Source organism: Anomaloglossus baeobatrachus, chromosome 2, assembly GCF_048569485.1.
Source record: "Anomaloglossus baeobatrachus isolate aAnoBae1 chromosome 2, aAnoBae1.hap1, whole genome shotgun sequence".
NCBI lineage: Eukaryota > Metazoa > Chordata > Amphibia > Anura > Aromobatidae > Anomaloglossus > Anomaloglossus baeobatrachus.
The window spans coordinates 169,101,595-169,117,819 of NC_134354.1; the positions used below are offsets into that span (position 1 = coordinate 169,101,595).

At 43.6% G+C, this 16,225-nt stretch overlaps 1 protein-coding gene across 1 annotated transcript in view; it reads left to right on the forward strand.

Annotated features, from left to right (window-relative positions):
• Positions 1-16,225, forward strand: part of STS (steroid sulfatase) — a 361,556-nt gene that overhangs the window by 312,038 nt on the left and 33,293 nt on the right. The window lies entirely within an intron of this gene.

The window sequence follows — 16,225 nt, forward strand, 5'->3', positions numbered from 1 at the left end:
TCAGTAGCTTCACTACCCTTAAGCTTATCCTGCCATTGTTTGTGCCGTGCTAAAGACACTACATCACCTGTTTTCACAGGGGCACTACTGAGTACATTCACAACATCAGTAGCTTCACTACCCTTGAGCTTATCCTGCCATTGTTTGCGCCGTGCTAAAGACACTACATCACCTGCTTTCACAGGGGCACCACTGAGTACATTCACAACATCAGTAGCTTCACTACCCTTAAGCTTGTCCTGCCATTGTTCTACCAATCCACAAGACACTACATCACCTGTTTTCACAGGGGCACCACTGAGTACATTCACAACATCAGTAGGTACACAACCCTTAAGCTTATTCTGCCATTGTTCTGCCAATCCACAATTGACCAATTCATGTGCTATAAGATTGTAGGGAGCCTCAATCCAGCTCGGGATCCCCACAACAACCTCCTTAACATTATCCTTACGTTTTCTGAACATTTTGACACTATGCAAAAAGATTTAAAAAAAATAAATATCTGGAAATTTGCCAAATATATGTTTTTAATTTCTAAATTACAAAAATTAGTTTAATTACTTCTTATAGAAGTAATCCTGCCGACTACGCCAATTTATGTCTTGCTAAATTCTACTAAAAAGGGGGCTGAAAGCCCGTACTTACGAAGCGCTCACTGATATCCTAATCAGGCATGAATACTAATATTCTTTATAGCAAGATACTATTTATTTTAATAGCACATGAATAGTTAATGGTACATAGGCATTTAGAATCTTATACAATAACAGAAATATGCATCAACATTACCGTTTGTTGTAGCAATCCTTTCACATCGGAGGGAACTCGATTTAATGATAAGGAATCAACATGGCATATTGCATCACAGGAGCAGTGCGTACACTTCAATGTCCTGGAAGGTTTCCCTAACATTAAGCGAGTCCGGTGTATTTTTATAGGAAAACTTTGTAGGTTGTGTTTAAATGGTCACCAGCATGTGACAGCTGAGTCATGTTCATGTAACTTGACCACAAACTGCTGTGGGCACCAGCAGCTTCCTGCACATTTCCTGCACATCCTGCCAGTTGTCAACTGGCCGACCACAGTTGACCATAGTGTTAGTGAAATATTGCAATGAGCCGTAAATTTCATATGCAAGCTTCCTTAAACCTGTCTTTAAGCCAACCACAAGTTTCCGGTAAGTGGAACTGTAAATGTGACTTCCCCATTATCTTGAAACTGCTTCAAAACCTCTTTGACATGTATTCTTTGGTCATCATATTGGCCATCCAAAGGACATCTCTTTGATACTGAATTATTGATAGGTCAAATAATATCTGGGATCACTCCTATCTTTTGATTATGATTCCTATCTAATCACACATTCTTTCAGTCATATCACATTGGTATCACAATATTTATGTCTTGCTAAATTCTACTAAAAAGGGGGCTGAAAGCCCGTACTTACGAAGCGCTCACTGATATCCTAATCAGGCACGAATACTAATATTCTTTATAGCAAGATACTATTTATTTTAATAGCACATGAATATAATCAATGGTACATAGGCATTTAGAACTATAGTCATAGAATCTTATACAATAACAGAAATATGCATCAACATTACCGTTTGTTGTAGCAATCTTTTCACATCGGAGGGAACTCGATTTAATGATAAGGAATCAACATGGCATATTGCATCACAGGAGCAGTGCGTACACTTCAATGTCCTGGAAGGTTTCCCTTAACATTAAGTGAGTCCGGTGTATTTTTATAGGAAAACTTTGTAGGTTGTGTTTAAATGGTCACCAGCATGTGACAGCTGAGTCATGTTCATGTAACTTGACCACAAACTGCTGTGGGCACCAGCAGCTTCCTGCACATTTCCTGCACATCCTGCCAGTTGTCAACTGGCCGACCACAGTTGACCATAGTGTTAGTGAAATATTGCAATGAGCCGTAAATTTCATATGCAAGCTTCCTTAAACCTGTCTTTAAGCCAACCACAAGTTTCCGGTAAGTGGAACTGTAAATGTGACTTCCTCATTATCTTGAAACTGCTTCAAAACCTTTTTGACATGTATTCTTTGGTCATCATATTGGCCATCCAAAGGACATCTCTTTGATACTGAATTATTGATAGGTCAAATAATATCTGGGCTCACTCCTATCTTTTGATTATGATCCCTATCTAATCAAATTCATACTTCAGTCATATCACATTGGTATCACAATCGGTCCTTGATCCCAGGGATTATTTTCCATCATCAGTATTCCACTAGAAGAAGATCACTCGGAATATACCATACCATGACCAAGAAATATTGTTTGCCACAAATTTTGTTTTCTTGGTTTGTTTAGATAAACGTTGAATCACAAATATTATCACTTTCACTACTTTTGTACAGTATATTAAAACTAAAAGCAATATTATCTGAAAAGCTCCCTTGAATATCATGTGTTTTGGCATTTGCTCGATATTCAAAGGAATCTTTACACATTACATTTCCCGATATGTTACTACAAGTTTCACTAGTCCCATTTATGAACATATTGGCATAAGGCCATAACATATCATGAATTGTCTTTTCCACTAAGCTGGGTTTAAAAGCATCTACAGTATTTATAGCTGTCCCAAAACTTATTTTTATATTCCCCATAGGGATGAATCCCAGGTTAGTCAGTCCAGTCTTATATCTTAGTACCCAAATTCCTCCCTTAAAAGCCAGATATTGCAAATTGGTGACTGTTGCATTCAAATTGCCTTGCCACCATGGAAGATTGATCCATCCCACTATGGAAATGGGTACTGTAGTATTCTATAGACGAACACTTCGAGTGTCTTTATCAGCAAGATGATCAGAACAACTTTTCTACTTTAAGATTTCCTCCATCGATACCGGGACATCCAGATAAGGGATACTGGTGGCTGTAACCGAAGAATGTGTACAGATCCAGCAATCTGTGTGTTGAAAATGTGATGATGCATCAGAAATTTATTCGCCATAGGTTCCTCCTGATGTAGACTTGTCCATCCAACGACCAAAGAGGCAAACATCAAACACAGGAATTTCTCCATCTCATCACTATCGAGCTCTTCCCAGTAACCGATACCATGGATTCTGCTTATTTACAACACCATCTGCAAATAAAGATACACTATTATTCTCGTAAATAACATTTTTCTTGTGGGACATATTACCACTTCTCCACTCCTGGTCTCATTATCAGGAGAGTACGATCTTTTCCGACCGCTATTACCTCTGTCTCTGAGGGCGGTCCTTGGAGGTTTTGAATCCATATTTTTGCTCCTACATTTTTAATATTAGAGGATCCAAAACCTTTAGTACCCCGTATTGTTAATTCTGCCGGGGCAGTTCCTTCTCTTATTTCAGACAAGTTTATTGGAATTATCAACACCTGAGCCACCTTCTGGTGTTTCATCAAGATCAAAGGTTCATTTCCAAAATTTAGCATCAGTACCTTGATTTCTCCCTGATAATCTGCCTCTATTACCCCTCCCACCACTATGGCTCCTTTTAACACTAAACTAGAACTAGTGGCTATTTGACCATAATGATCCTTTGGTATCTGGCAACCCAATCCTGTTGAAATTGGTTTTACCTTACCTGGGGGTACCATGACAGTGTAATACTATTGTATGTTCTGAGGATTTCGATAGCGTTAGGGCAATGACAACCAGAGACGAGTTCTTGGTACAGAGATGTTTATAATATGTAACCACGATAGGTACACAAACGGAACAAACACAGTAAAACAATAACACACGAAATACCTTCCCGAATCGGAGCGAAGGGAATTCCCGGGGCCACGCACCGGACTCCCCCAGGGAGACCACCAAGAGCGAACCCCTATACAGGGACTGTCTGGCAATCACCCCGGAAGGCCTAAATGCGCAGCAGCCGGGACACAAGGGGCAAGTGGTAAAGTCCAGAAGTGTCCGTACGGGATGATAGTCCAGAGTGGTTACGAACCGGAAGGAACCGGGCAGAAGTGCTGACCAAAGACGGCAGACGGAGTCCGGGCACAGCTTGATGAAACCGGGTAAAGTCCAGAGTCGGTGTCGGTAGTCTTTCAGGAGGATCCAAATGGCAATCAGGAAATAGGAGCAGCAAAGCAGGAGCACACAGCAAGCAGTATACTCAGGCACTGGACTAGGCTTAGAGGCGGCCTTCTAAGCAGCTGGACAGGAAGTAGGGCAACAGAACAGTAAACTCCATGTTAACCGAGGGCAAGCTCTTTCAAAAGAGAACTGGAAATCCCGGAAACCTGACAGTACTCCCCCCCCCAGAAACGGCCTCAGGACGGATCAGGGCCTGGCTTGCCCGGGTACCGCCGATGAAACTGAGCAATCTTCCGGGGTGCCCGAATGTTACCCACCGGTTCCCAGGAATCGTCCTCGGGGGCGTACCCCTGCCAACGTACCAGATACTGAAGCCTATGACGATGGAGCCGGGAGTCAATAATGTCCTCAACCACGAACTGCTCCTCGCCGTCAACCATCACAGGCGGAGGAGGAGGCACGACACGACCATGGAACGTATTAGGAGAAACGGGTTTGAGGAGAGAAACATGAAAGACCGGGTGTACCTTTAGATGGTGCGGTAACCGTAGCCGACAGGCCACAGGGCTCACGATCCCAGTGATCTTAAATGGACCGATGAATTTCTGTCCCAGCTTCTGCGAAGGAACACCCAATCTCAGGTTCTTGGTGGATAACCATACCGAGTCCCCTACCTTATACATGGGTGCCGGTTTCCGGTGAGTGTCCGCCGACCTCTTGTAACGCTCCTGAGCCGTAGCCACAGTGTCCTTTAGAACCTCCAGATTTTGTCGTAGCTCTGTCAATCTGTCCTCCACCGCTGGCACCGAAACCGCAACCGGTGACCTAGGCAAAACATTCGGATGGTAACCCAAGTTAGCGAAAAAGGGCGTTACCTTAGTGGAGCTGCTCTGAGTGTTGTTATACGAGAACTCCGCCAACGGAAGCATCTTCAACCAATCGTCCTGCAGATGGCTGACATAACATCGAAGGTACTGTTCCAGGGTTTGATTAGTCCGTTCGGTTTGCCCATTTGTCTGAGGATGGTATGCAGAAGACAAACAGACATCAATCTGGAGTGCCGTACAAAACCCCTTCCAGAACTTAGACGTGAACTGCACGCCCCGGTCAGAGATGATCTCATCTGGTACCCCATGCAATCGGAATATGTTCTGGATAACCAAATCCACTGTCTCTGCGGCTGAGGGAAGACCGGTACATGGAATAAAGTGAGCAGCTTTTGTCAACCGATCCACCACCACTAAAATGGTATTGTGACCGCCTGAGACTGGCAACTCCACAATAAAATCCATTGAGATGGATCCCCAAGGGCGAGATGGAACGGGTAACGGTTGGAGGAGTCCCGTAGGAGCCACACGAGGGACCTTGCACCGGGCACAAACCACACGAGTGGACATAGTCCTTTACATCCTTTAAACAGGTAGGCCACCAGAAAAAATGGCTCAGAAATTCCTGCGTCTTCTGTACCCCCCTATGACCAGCCAACACGGAGTCATGGACCAACTTGAGAACCCGAAGTCTTACGGCCTCCGGGACATAAATGCGTCGCTCTCTCAACCACACACCATTCCGAAGAACAAGAGTTACATCATTCGGGGGGGCAGCAAGAAATACGTCACCATCATAGGCCAGCTTGATGTCCTTCCACAAGTCCTGGTCCTGGATTACTCCAACGAAATTGGCATCCGATAACATGGTCTGAGACGGGGTTCCCGGCACGGAGTCCACGGCGTGGATTCGGGACAAGGCATCGGCTTTCCCATTACGTGAACCTGGACGGTATGTAACGATAAAATTGAACTGGTTAAGGAATAAGCTCCAACGGGCTTGCCGTGGAGACAGGCACCTGGCAGACTTAAGAAATTCCAGGTTACGATGATCTGTGAGTACTATCACTTGCTGCGCAGCTCCCTGTAAGTGGTGTCTCCATTCCTTAAAAGCTGAAGTAATCGCCAACAATTCCTTGTCCGCAATGTCATAGTTCCTTTCTGCAGGGGACAACCGGCGAGAAAAGAAAGCACACGGATGCAAGAGACTCTTGTCCCCAGTCCTTTGAGAAAGGATTGCCCCTAATGCATAGTCGGAAGCGTCGACTTCCACAATAAAGGGAAGTGCGGGATTCGGATGTACTAATATTGGCGCTGAGGTAAAACAAACCTTGAGACGATGGAAAGCTTCCTGGGCCTGGGCGGACCACACAAACTTCTGTCCTTTCTTGGTTAACAGAGTGATGGGACGGACGATCTCTGAAAAGTTACGGATAAAGCGTCGGTAAAAGTTGGCAAAACCGACAAAGCGTTGTACCTCTTTGATGTTTCCCGGTTCCGGCCAGTCTAGAATTGTTTGTATCTTGCCAGACTCCATGTTCAGTCCCTGAGGAGAGATGACATAACCTAAAAATTGTATTTGTGAGCAATGGAATTCGCATTTCTCCAGTTTAATGTACAGGTGGTTTTCCCTCAGACGGGTAAGTACTGTCTTGACGTGCTCCTGGTGTTCCTGTAGGGAATCAGAAAAGATCAGGATATCATCCAAATAAATCACCATGAATTGGTCCATTATATCCCTAAAAATATCGTTAACTAGATGTTGGAAAGCCGCGGGAGCGTTACAAAGTCCAAAAGGCATCACTAGGTACTCATAATGTCCATACCGACATCTGAACGCTGTCTTCCACTCATCTCCGGGACGTATGCGAAGTAGATTATATGCCCCACGGAGATCCAATTTAGTGAATATCTTTGCCTGTTGGACTCTCTCCAATAGCTCAGGAATCAACGGTAACGGATACCGGTTCCGGATGGTTATTTTATTCAGTTCCCGGTAGTCAATGCAGGGTCTCAGAGTCCCCTCCTTCTTTTTCACGAAAAAGATGGGTGCCCCTGCTGGTGAGGTAGACGGGCGAATAAATCCCTTGGCTAGACTTTCATCGATGTACTCTTTTAGTGCTTCTAGCTCAGGTGCCGCCAACGGGTAGACATGACCAAACGGGATCTCCGCCCCTGGGAGTAAGTCTATGGGGCAATCATATGGTCTATGCGGGGGAAGCCGATCTGCTTTTCTTTTGTCGCATATATCAGCGAAGTCATGATAAACCGGGGGTAAAACAGGTACCTGTACAGTGCCCTCCGCATTCGGTGTTACTGGAACCGGTACAGTTGGACTAATGGTCGGACCACTCTGCGGTGGGAAGGATATTTCCTTAGTCTCCCAATCGATGACTGGATTTGTAGACCGTAGCCACGGAATTCCTAAAATAATCGGAAAATGAGGAGAAGAAATCAACATGAAAACAAGGGTCTCCTGCTGACCTGGCTTCATCACGCATTCTAGAGGTACTGTTTCCCGATCAACTGGTCCAGAAACTAACGGAGATCCGTCTACCGTCTCCATGGTAACCGGTGAGGATCTTTGCTGAGTCCGGATACCGTGTTTCCTGGCAAAAGAAGAGTCCATGAAATTACCCCCTGCCCCAGAGTCTAGCATTGCGGATGTAGGTATTAACTGTCCCTCCCACCGGATCTGAATGGGAAGCGAGCAATGGGTGTATTTCCCTTCTGAGTCCTTAGGTGATGTTGACATTACAGTCAAGGGAAATACCGCATCCAGGTGTCCACTTGCCTCAGAGATATCGGACTCTGCGTCCGTGTTGTCACACTCTGCCATGGCTGCCAATACCTTATTTAGGCGATTTGGACGTCTCGGGCAGTCGATCAAGAAATGGTCCGATTGACCGCAATAGAAACACAAACGCTCTTGGAGCCGGTGTTCACGACGTTCGTTGGTCTCTCGCTTTTGCAGAGAGTCCACTTGCATAGGAACGTCCTCGGCCTCCCGTGGCATCCTGAGAGCGGGTTCTCTGGAAGGAAACGCAAAGTTGGTTACCCGGTTTACAGCTGCCCATTTTTCCTGTCTACGTTCCGTCAAGCGGGTATCAATACGCACACAGTGTTGGAGAAACAGTTCAAAATCCCCTGGAGATTCGGAACGAGCTAACTCGTCCTTGATGGTACCGGACAAACCTTTTCTGAACACTGACAATAATGCATTGTTTCCCCAGTCGGTGTCTACCACTTACCTCCTGAACTCAGTGGCGTATTCAACGACAGACCGCTTTCCCTGACGTAAGGAAAGGAGAGCCGATTCAGCGGTCGCACGGCGATTCGGATCATCAAACATTTGTGCCATTGCGGTCAGAAAGTCATCCAGGTGATTTAAACGGATATCCCGATTCTCTATCATAGGATTAGCCCAAGCCAGTGCTCGTGAGGTTAATAACATGATTATACATAACACTTTTGACCGGTCAGAACGGTAATAATCAGCATGTACATCAAAGAATAGTATACACTGGTTGACAAAACCACGAAACTGACTACGATCACCATTGAAACGAAATGGGGGTAACCTAGGCATACCGGCAGCTGATACGGACGTAGTGGGGACGGCTTCCTGAGCCTCCACTCTGACTTGCAAATCCTGAATAGCCGGACCCAGTACCTGGTGATCATGGCCCAGCTGTGCCTCCACATCTCTAAGTTTAGTTTGTACCGCCTCCATCTCCTGCTGCAAGGAGTTGATCATGGAAAAGAGCTGATCTACTCGTGTCTCAGTCATTGCCCCAGCGAAATCCTTTTTAAGGCCTGAGTATAATGTAATACTATTGTATGTTCTGAGGATTTCGATAGCGTTAGGGCAATGACAACCAGAGACGAGTTCTTGGTACAGAGATGTTTATAATATGTAACCACGATAGGTACACAAACGGAACAAACACAGTAAAACAATAACACACAAAATACCTTCCCGAATCGGAGCGAAGGGAATTCCCGGGGCCACGCACCGGACTCCCCCAGGGAGACCACCAAGAGCGAACCCCTATACAGGGACTGTCTGGCAATCACCCCGGAAGGCCTAAATGCGCAGCAGCCGGGACACAAGGGGCAAGTGGTAAAGTCCAGAAGTGTCCGTACGGGATGATAGTCCAGAGTGGTTACGAACCGGAAGGAACCGGGCAGAAGTGCTGACCAAAGACGGCAGACGGAGTCCGGGCACAGCTTGATGAAACCGGGTAAAGTCCAGAGTCGGTGTCGGTAGTCTTTCAGGAGGATCCAAATGGCAATCAGGAAATAGGAGCAGCAAAGCAGGAGCACACAGCAAGCAGTATACTCAGGCACTGGACTAGGCTTAGAGGCGGCCTTCTAAGCAGCTGGACAGGAAGTAGGGCAACAGAAAAGTAAACTCCATGTTAACCGAGGGCAAGCTCTTTCAAAAGAGAACTGGAAATCCCGGAAACCTGACAGACAGTTTCCAATGTACTGAGGTCTAAACCTGCGGAATAAGGTGTCGCTCTTTCTGGTGTGCCCAAACAGCTGTACCTTGCAACCATGCCTCTTTTTTCCTTGTCAACTGTTGGACTGATTTGTCTGATGGCTGCTGCTTTATCTGCTGTTGAATTAAACAAACGTTTAAGTGAGTTAGTAGGGACATGAGCATCGAAATGAAATACAGTGGTCTTGGTAGATTGAATAATCCCTTCAATGTCTTCCTGTAACTCCCTCATCCTCCCTAGAACTACACCGATTGATTCTCCAGTCAGCGCTACAGTTAAGGTTAAAATAACTGTTTTGTATGCTGGAGGAGCATGTTTAACCAGCCTATTTCTTATGCTGGCTTTCAATGGGTACTGGAGATAATCATCATCCATTCCCAAAAGAGGAAGAGCATTCCTCATTGCTTCTTCCTTCAGCCTTTCCATACCATCTTTTAAGGTATACCAAGGTTTATCATTGATAGGAAAGTCTGCTTCTGATGGATATTTGTCCAGAAAAGCATGGGCTAAGATCATGATTAAGTTATGAGTACCATGCTCATTATGATGAACAAAATAATTTTTTATTGATCTCTGAATTACTGGGTCCTGAGACATGGTGACAAATTTTGCCACGTCTTCGGCGTCAAAGTGCACTCCACCTCCTCCGAGATCGTGCACCCTGACCAACCAGGGACTTTCTCCTTCTCCTGGTTTTTGTCTAAACTGTGTTAAAATGCTATCAACTTCTCCTTGAGAGTAATCTTCAATGGTTACTCGATTTTTTACATGAAGAATCGTTCTCTCATTTATGATGGCATTACCATCTTCGTCATATTGCAGATTCCCCTGACCATCCCGGACATGTTCCCGGATGATCTCATTTTCTGTCCTCTCTAGGCGCCTCCTTATGGGATTAGCCTGAATCTTCCCTTTATGGTAATCCTCCTCATCAGATGATGAAGATGAATCCCACACATCCCCATCCCAAGTATCGGGATCCCAGTTTATAGAAGCTGAGACGATACTTTTATGTACTTTGGTTTTATTTACCTTTCCTCTTCTTTTCTTATTCTTATTTTGAGCAATTTTTATGGCAGCTTTTTCTGCCACATTCTGATAATGTTCCAATTTATCCTTCAACAGTCTGGTATTACATTCCAGAACTGTTTTCAGGCCACCTAATTCTATCATCTTTTGTTCCATCTGGGAACTTTTCTTCTGCATCTTTAGATTACGCTCATGCATTACACTATATGCACTTGCCAAAATCCAGATGCGCCGTCCTAAAGACACTACATCACCTGCTTTCACAGGGACACTACCGAATACATTCACAACATCAGTAGCTTCACTACCCTTAAGCTTATCCTGCCATTGTTTGTGCCGTGCTAAAGACACTACATCACCTGCTTTCACAGGGACACTACCGAATACATTCACAACATCAGTAGCTTCACTACCCTTAAGCTTATCCTGCCATTGTTTGCGCCGTGCTAAAGACACTACATCACCTGCTTTCACAGGGAGACTACCGAATACATTCACAACATCAGTAGCTTCACTACCCTTAAGCTTATCCTGCCATTGTTTGTGCCGTGCTAAAGACACTACATCACCTGCTTTCACAGGGGCACCACTGAGTACATTCACAACATCAGTAGCTTCACTACCCTTAAGCTTGTCCTGCCATTGTTCTACCAATCCACAAGACACTACATCACCTGTTTTCACAGGGGCACTACTGAGTACATTCACAACATCAGTAGCTTCACAACCCTTGAGCTTATTCTGCCATTGTTCTGCCAATCAACAATTGACCAATTCATGTGCTATAAGATTGTAGGGAGCCTCAGTCCAGCTCGGGATCTCCACAACAACCTCCTTAACATTATCCTTACGTTTTCTGAACATTTTGACACTATGCAAAAAGATTAAAAAAAAAATATCTGGAAATTTGCCAAATATATGTTTTTAACTTCTAAATTACAAAAATTCGTTAATTACTTCTTATAGAAGTAATCCTGCCGACTACGCCAATTTATGTCTTGCTAAATTCTACTAAAAAGGGGGCTGAAAGCCCGTACTTATGAAGCGCTCACTGATATCCTAATCAGGCACGAATACTAATATTCTTTATAGCAAGATACTATTTATTTTAATAGCACATGAATATAATCAATGGTACATAGTCATTTAGAACTATAGTCATAGAATCTTATACAATAACAGAAATATGCATCAACATTACCGTTTGTTGTAGCAATCCTTTCACATCGGAGGGAACTCGATTTAATGATAAGGAATCAACATGGCATCTTGCATCACAGGAGCAGTGCGTACACTTCAATGTCCTGGAAGGTTTCCCTAACATTAAGCGAGTCCGGTGTATTTTTATAGGAAACCTTTGTAGGTTGTGTTTAAATGGTCACCAGCATGTGACAGCTGAGTCATGTTCATGTAACTTGACCACAAACTGCTGTGGGCACCAGCAGCTTCCTGCACATTTCCTGCACATCCTGCCAGTTGTCAACTGGCCGACCACAGTTGACCATAGTGTTAGTGAAATATTGCAATGAGCCGTAAATTTCATATGCAAGCTTCTTTAAACCTGTCTTTAAGCCAACCACAAGTTTCCGGTAAGTGGAACTGTAAATGTGACTTCCTCATTATCTTGAAACTGCTTCAAAACCTGTTAGACATGTATTCTTTGGTCATCATATTGGCCATCCAAAGGACATCTCTTTGATACTGAATTATTGATAGGTCAAATAATATCTGGGATCACTCCTATCTTTTGATTATGATCCCTATCTAATCAAATTCATACTTCAGTCATATCACATTGGTATCACACAGGGTCCTGCTGGGGCTTATGGAGTGATGCAGCCTGGATATTTGGAGCACTCCGCAAGTGGGGACAGGCCACAGCAGTGAATTATGGGGATAGTATTGGGGAACCGTCTGTGTGAGTGCACGCCATTAAGGAAACAGGCCACACCAGTATTGCAGTTTCAACTTGCCTTGTTTACTTTGGTACTTGAACCTACGGGTGCCGGTTCAAGGTGTACGCGCTCCCCTTGTTCTCTGTTACAGCTGTGACCTGGGTTGGCTGTCCTCCATGCACACTCATTGTGATTGGACTCCCATGGCCTGGAGCTACTTGCTACTTGGAAGTCTTTTTTCTTTAGCCTTTCCCCTAATGCAGACAGACTGTACTATTTAAGGGGTTCAGTCCCCAGTCCCCTCTTTGCTGGTTGTGTTTCAGGCTTGTTTGGTTGGTGATGGACCCTGAAGATCTTCTCGCCCGGCAGAATTAACAACTGACCATAAAGTGTCCCACTGTCCTAGGATCTGTACCCTGCCTTGTGCTGAGTCCTGTGAGCCTTGGTTCCAGACTTCCAAAGGCCTCCCATGGTTACAGGAGTTTTGCTCTTCCACAGGTAGCCCACGGTGCCTGGAGTCCTGGTTCCATACTCCACAGTCCCTCACTCCTTTTACAGCACTCAGGTCAGGTTCTTCAGGTCAGTTTCTGTACTTTCCACTCTTTTCTCCTCACAACTCCTCTACTTCACTTCTCTCTACTACTCTCGACTACTCACTACTTCCTGCCAGCTTCCCAACTGACCACTCGCCCCTCCCCCTCGCTGGATCTCTCCCTACAGGCTAGGTGGCTACCATCTGGTCAGTGCCCTCCCCTTTTAACTGTTGCTAGGCAGTCTCCCAGTCTGATGTTGGGGTTGTGTATGTGGCCTGAAGATGCTAGTGTACTTGCTGTCATGGGTATTCCGGGGTTTGGGTTTCCATGGGTTACATTTGTGGCAGCTGGTACTGCAAGGGTGCTACACTCCCCTAAACCATTCTTGTGCTTTGAGGTATTGTTATCACCTTGACCTATACATTTTTGACTATATACAGTATTGACATTTGTCGTTTCATCCTGATTGCATTTTATGCATGGTTCTACTTCCTGACCCTAGTATCTGTATATTTAATGACACTTTCTATATATATATATGTCTTTTTATCTCAGTGATATGTTATTTTCTATGTATGTAAAGAGTGTTTTATACAGTATTTTTTTGTATTTAACTATATAACCAGCACCCAGGCACTTTAGAATCGATTCATGTATTATCTATGCTGATATTTATCCTGTGGTTCATGGGATCCCTATGTGTGTTCTACATCCTTTGCTTTTTTGTCCTTTTTACTATTTTTTACATTCAAATAAATTATTCCTATTGCATGTATTTGCTCCTTCTCGTTCTTTGTCAAAGTGTGTGAACATAGTCTAAAGGTGGCTTTACACACTGCAACATCGCAAACGACATCGCTGTAACGTCACCGGTTTTGTGACGTTACAGCGACCTCCCCAGCGACATTGCAGTGTGTGAAACCTATCAGCGACCTGACCCCTGCTGTGAAGTTGTGATCGCTACAAATCGTTCAGGACCATTCCTAGGTCCTTTGTTTCCCGCTGTGCAGCATGCATCGCTAGAAAGTTTCAGTGTGTAAAGGGGACTTTACAGCGACTTCCCTTTCAAATAGCAGCTTTACAATGTCCCCAACAACCAGCTTGGTCGCTCTGCAGGTCCGGATCGCTGTTTCGTCGTTGGCCAGGTCTGCCTGTTTGACAGCTCACCAGCGACTCAACAGAGACTTGGGGATGTCGCTATAATGTCACAAAACCGGTGACGTTACAGCGATGTCCTTTGCGATGTTGCAGTGTGTAAACCCAGCTTAACACCTGGATTTATGGCTCACTATACGGATACACTTCACACCTCCACTAGACTGACACCAGATCATTAAACTCAAAGCACCTCTAAATTTGTAACAAAAGCCTTACTTTTATAACCTTAGCTTATCTTTTGGAGACATCACGTCAACCACCTCATAAACAATTGTTTTGTTGTAACATTTATTGAATGTTGTGTTCTTGTCTCAGTAATTAATTTGTAAAACTGATGAATGAATAATTTTTCTGGTTAATCAATACAGGTATCACTCTTAGAAGACTTTTGTCTTTTTTGGGCATAAAAGTATTTCATAGGAAACTGGCTAAAATTAGCTAAGTGTCAGGTTTCCGGGTTTTCCAGTTCTCTTTTGACAAAAGCTTGCCCTCGGTTAACATGGAGTTTACTGTTCTGTTGCCCTACTTCCTGTCCAGCTGCTTAAAAGGCCGCCTCTAAGCCTAGTCCAGTGCCTGAGTATACTGCTTGCTGTGTGCTCCTGCCTTGCTGCTTCTACTTCCTGATTGCCTTTGGATCCTCCTGAAAGAATACCGACCGACTCTGGACCATACCCGGTTTCTTCAAGCTGTGCCTGGACTCCGTCTGCCGTCTGTGTTCAGCACTTCTGCCCGGTTCCTTCCGGTTTGTAACCACTCTGGACTATCATCCCGTACGGACACTCCTGGACTTTACCACTTGCCCCTTGTGTCCCGGCTGCTGCGCATTTAGGCCTTCCGGGGTGATTGCCGGACAGTCCCTGTATAGGGGTTCGCTCTGGTGGTCTCCCTGGGGGAGTCCGGTGCGTGGCCCCGGGAATTCCCTTCGCTCCGTTTCGGGAAAGTATCTCGTGTGTTTGTTCTGCTGTGTTTGTTCCGTTCTGTACCTACCGTGGTTACATATTATAAACATCTTGTACCAAGAACTCGTCTCTGGTTGTCATTGCCCTAACGCTATCGAAATCCTCAGAACATACAATAGTATTACACTAAGTGTAATTGTGACTCTTATATTTAATTTGGACAATAATTGTGCTAATTACAGGCATAACAACCCACTTTTATCAAAACGTTTGCAGCAGTTTTGTAAAAAAAAAAAATTGTTCCAATATTTGTTATATTAAAAATAATTGTGCAGTACTAGGAGGGGATGTAGCAAAGAACTTCTTTAGATTTACTTTACACCACAAAATGTAACAGAACATGAAATCTTTAGAAGAATTTAATTTGTCAAAGCTAACTTGTTACATCCTATCATAGTTTTGTGCTTAAATTTACCAAAATCTTTAGAATCATCCAGCCTTTTACAAATGTTTGTATGGGCCGATTACACACACATATGGCAATGAATGAAAAATATGAATTAAATTAATAATTTGTTCCCCAATACTTTTCTTTATATAGCAATGTATGTCAATAGGAAAATTACATCCTTCAAACTGTCATTCTTCCAGAAAAAGCAATTCTGCTTCTTCATGCTCATCTTTTTTTTTTTTTAAAAAAATTCTTTCGGTGAAGATTTATATGGTATACTTATGATGGAAATATTGTAGTGTTAATGCCTATTAATTATTTTTACTAACTCGGAATTTTAGGTTTAATGATAAATCTTTGGGAAAGAATGGAATTAATCCTTTGTGTTCTTTTTTCTTGAGGGCTTTATTACTGATTCTGTTGTAAATAGTAGAGCAATGATATTTTGGAAAATAACTTGCTGAAGTTGAAATTGTTACATTGTATTTGATGAATAATAAACATTTTGTAAAGAGATATAGAATTTGATGACAAAAAAAACAACATATAAACAAATTACAGCCTTCTAAATATTATAAACAAAAAATACATGGCTAAATTATATATACACTATGGGAAAAACGCCATAGAATCCCTCAGGAGTAGTGCCAACTTCAAAGGAAAACATTATAAACAAAGAGGACAAGGAAGAGAGAAGCACAAATTTGTATACAGAAAATATAAATTGTATTGAACAATAATTAAACAGTGTATCAAAAATAGTTAATGACTATATCAAAAGGGTATTACAAGAAGATAAGAGTTTGAGGTCACATTGGTGTGGGTGGACAAGAAGATGAATTAGGGACATAATGTGACATG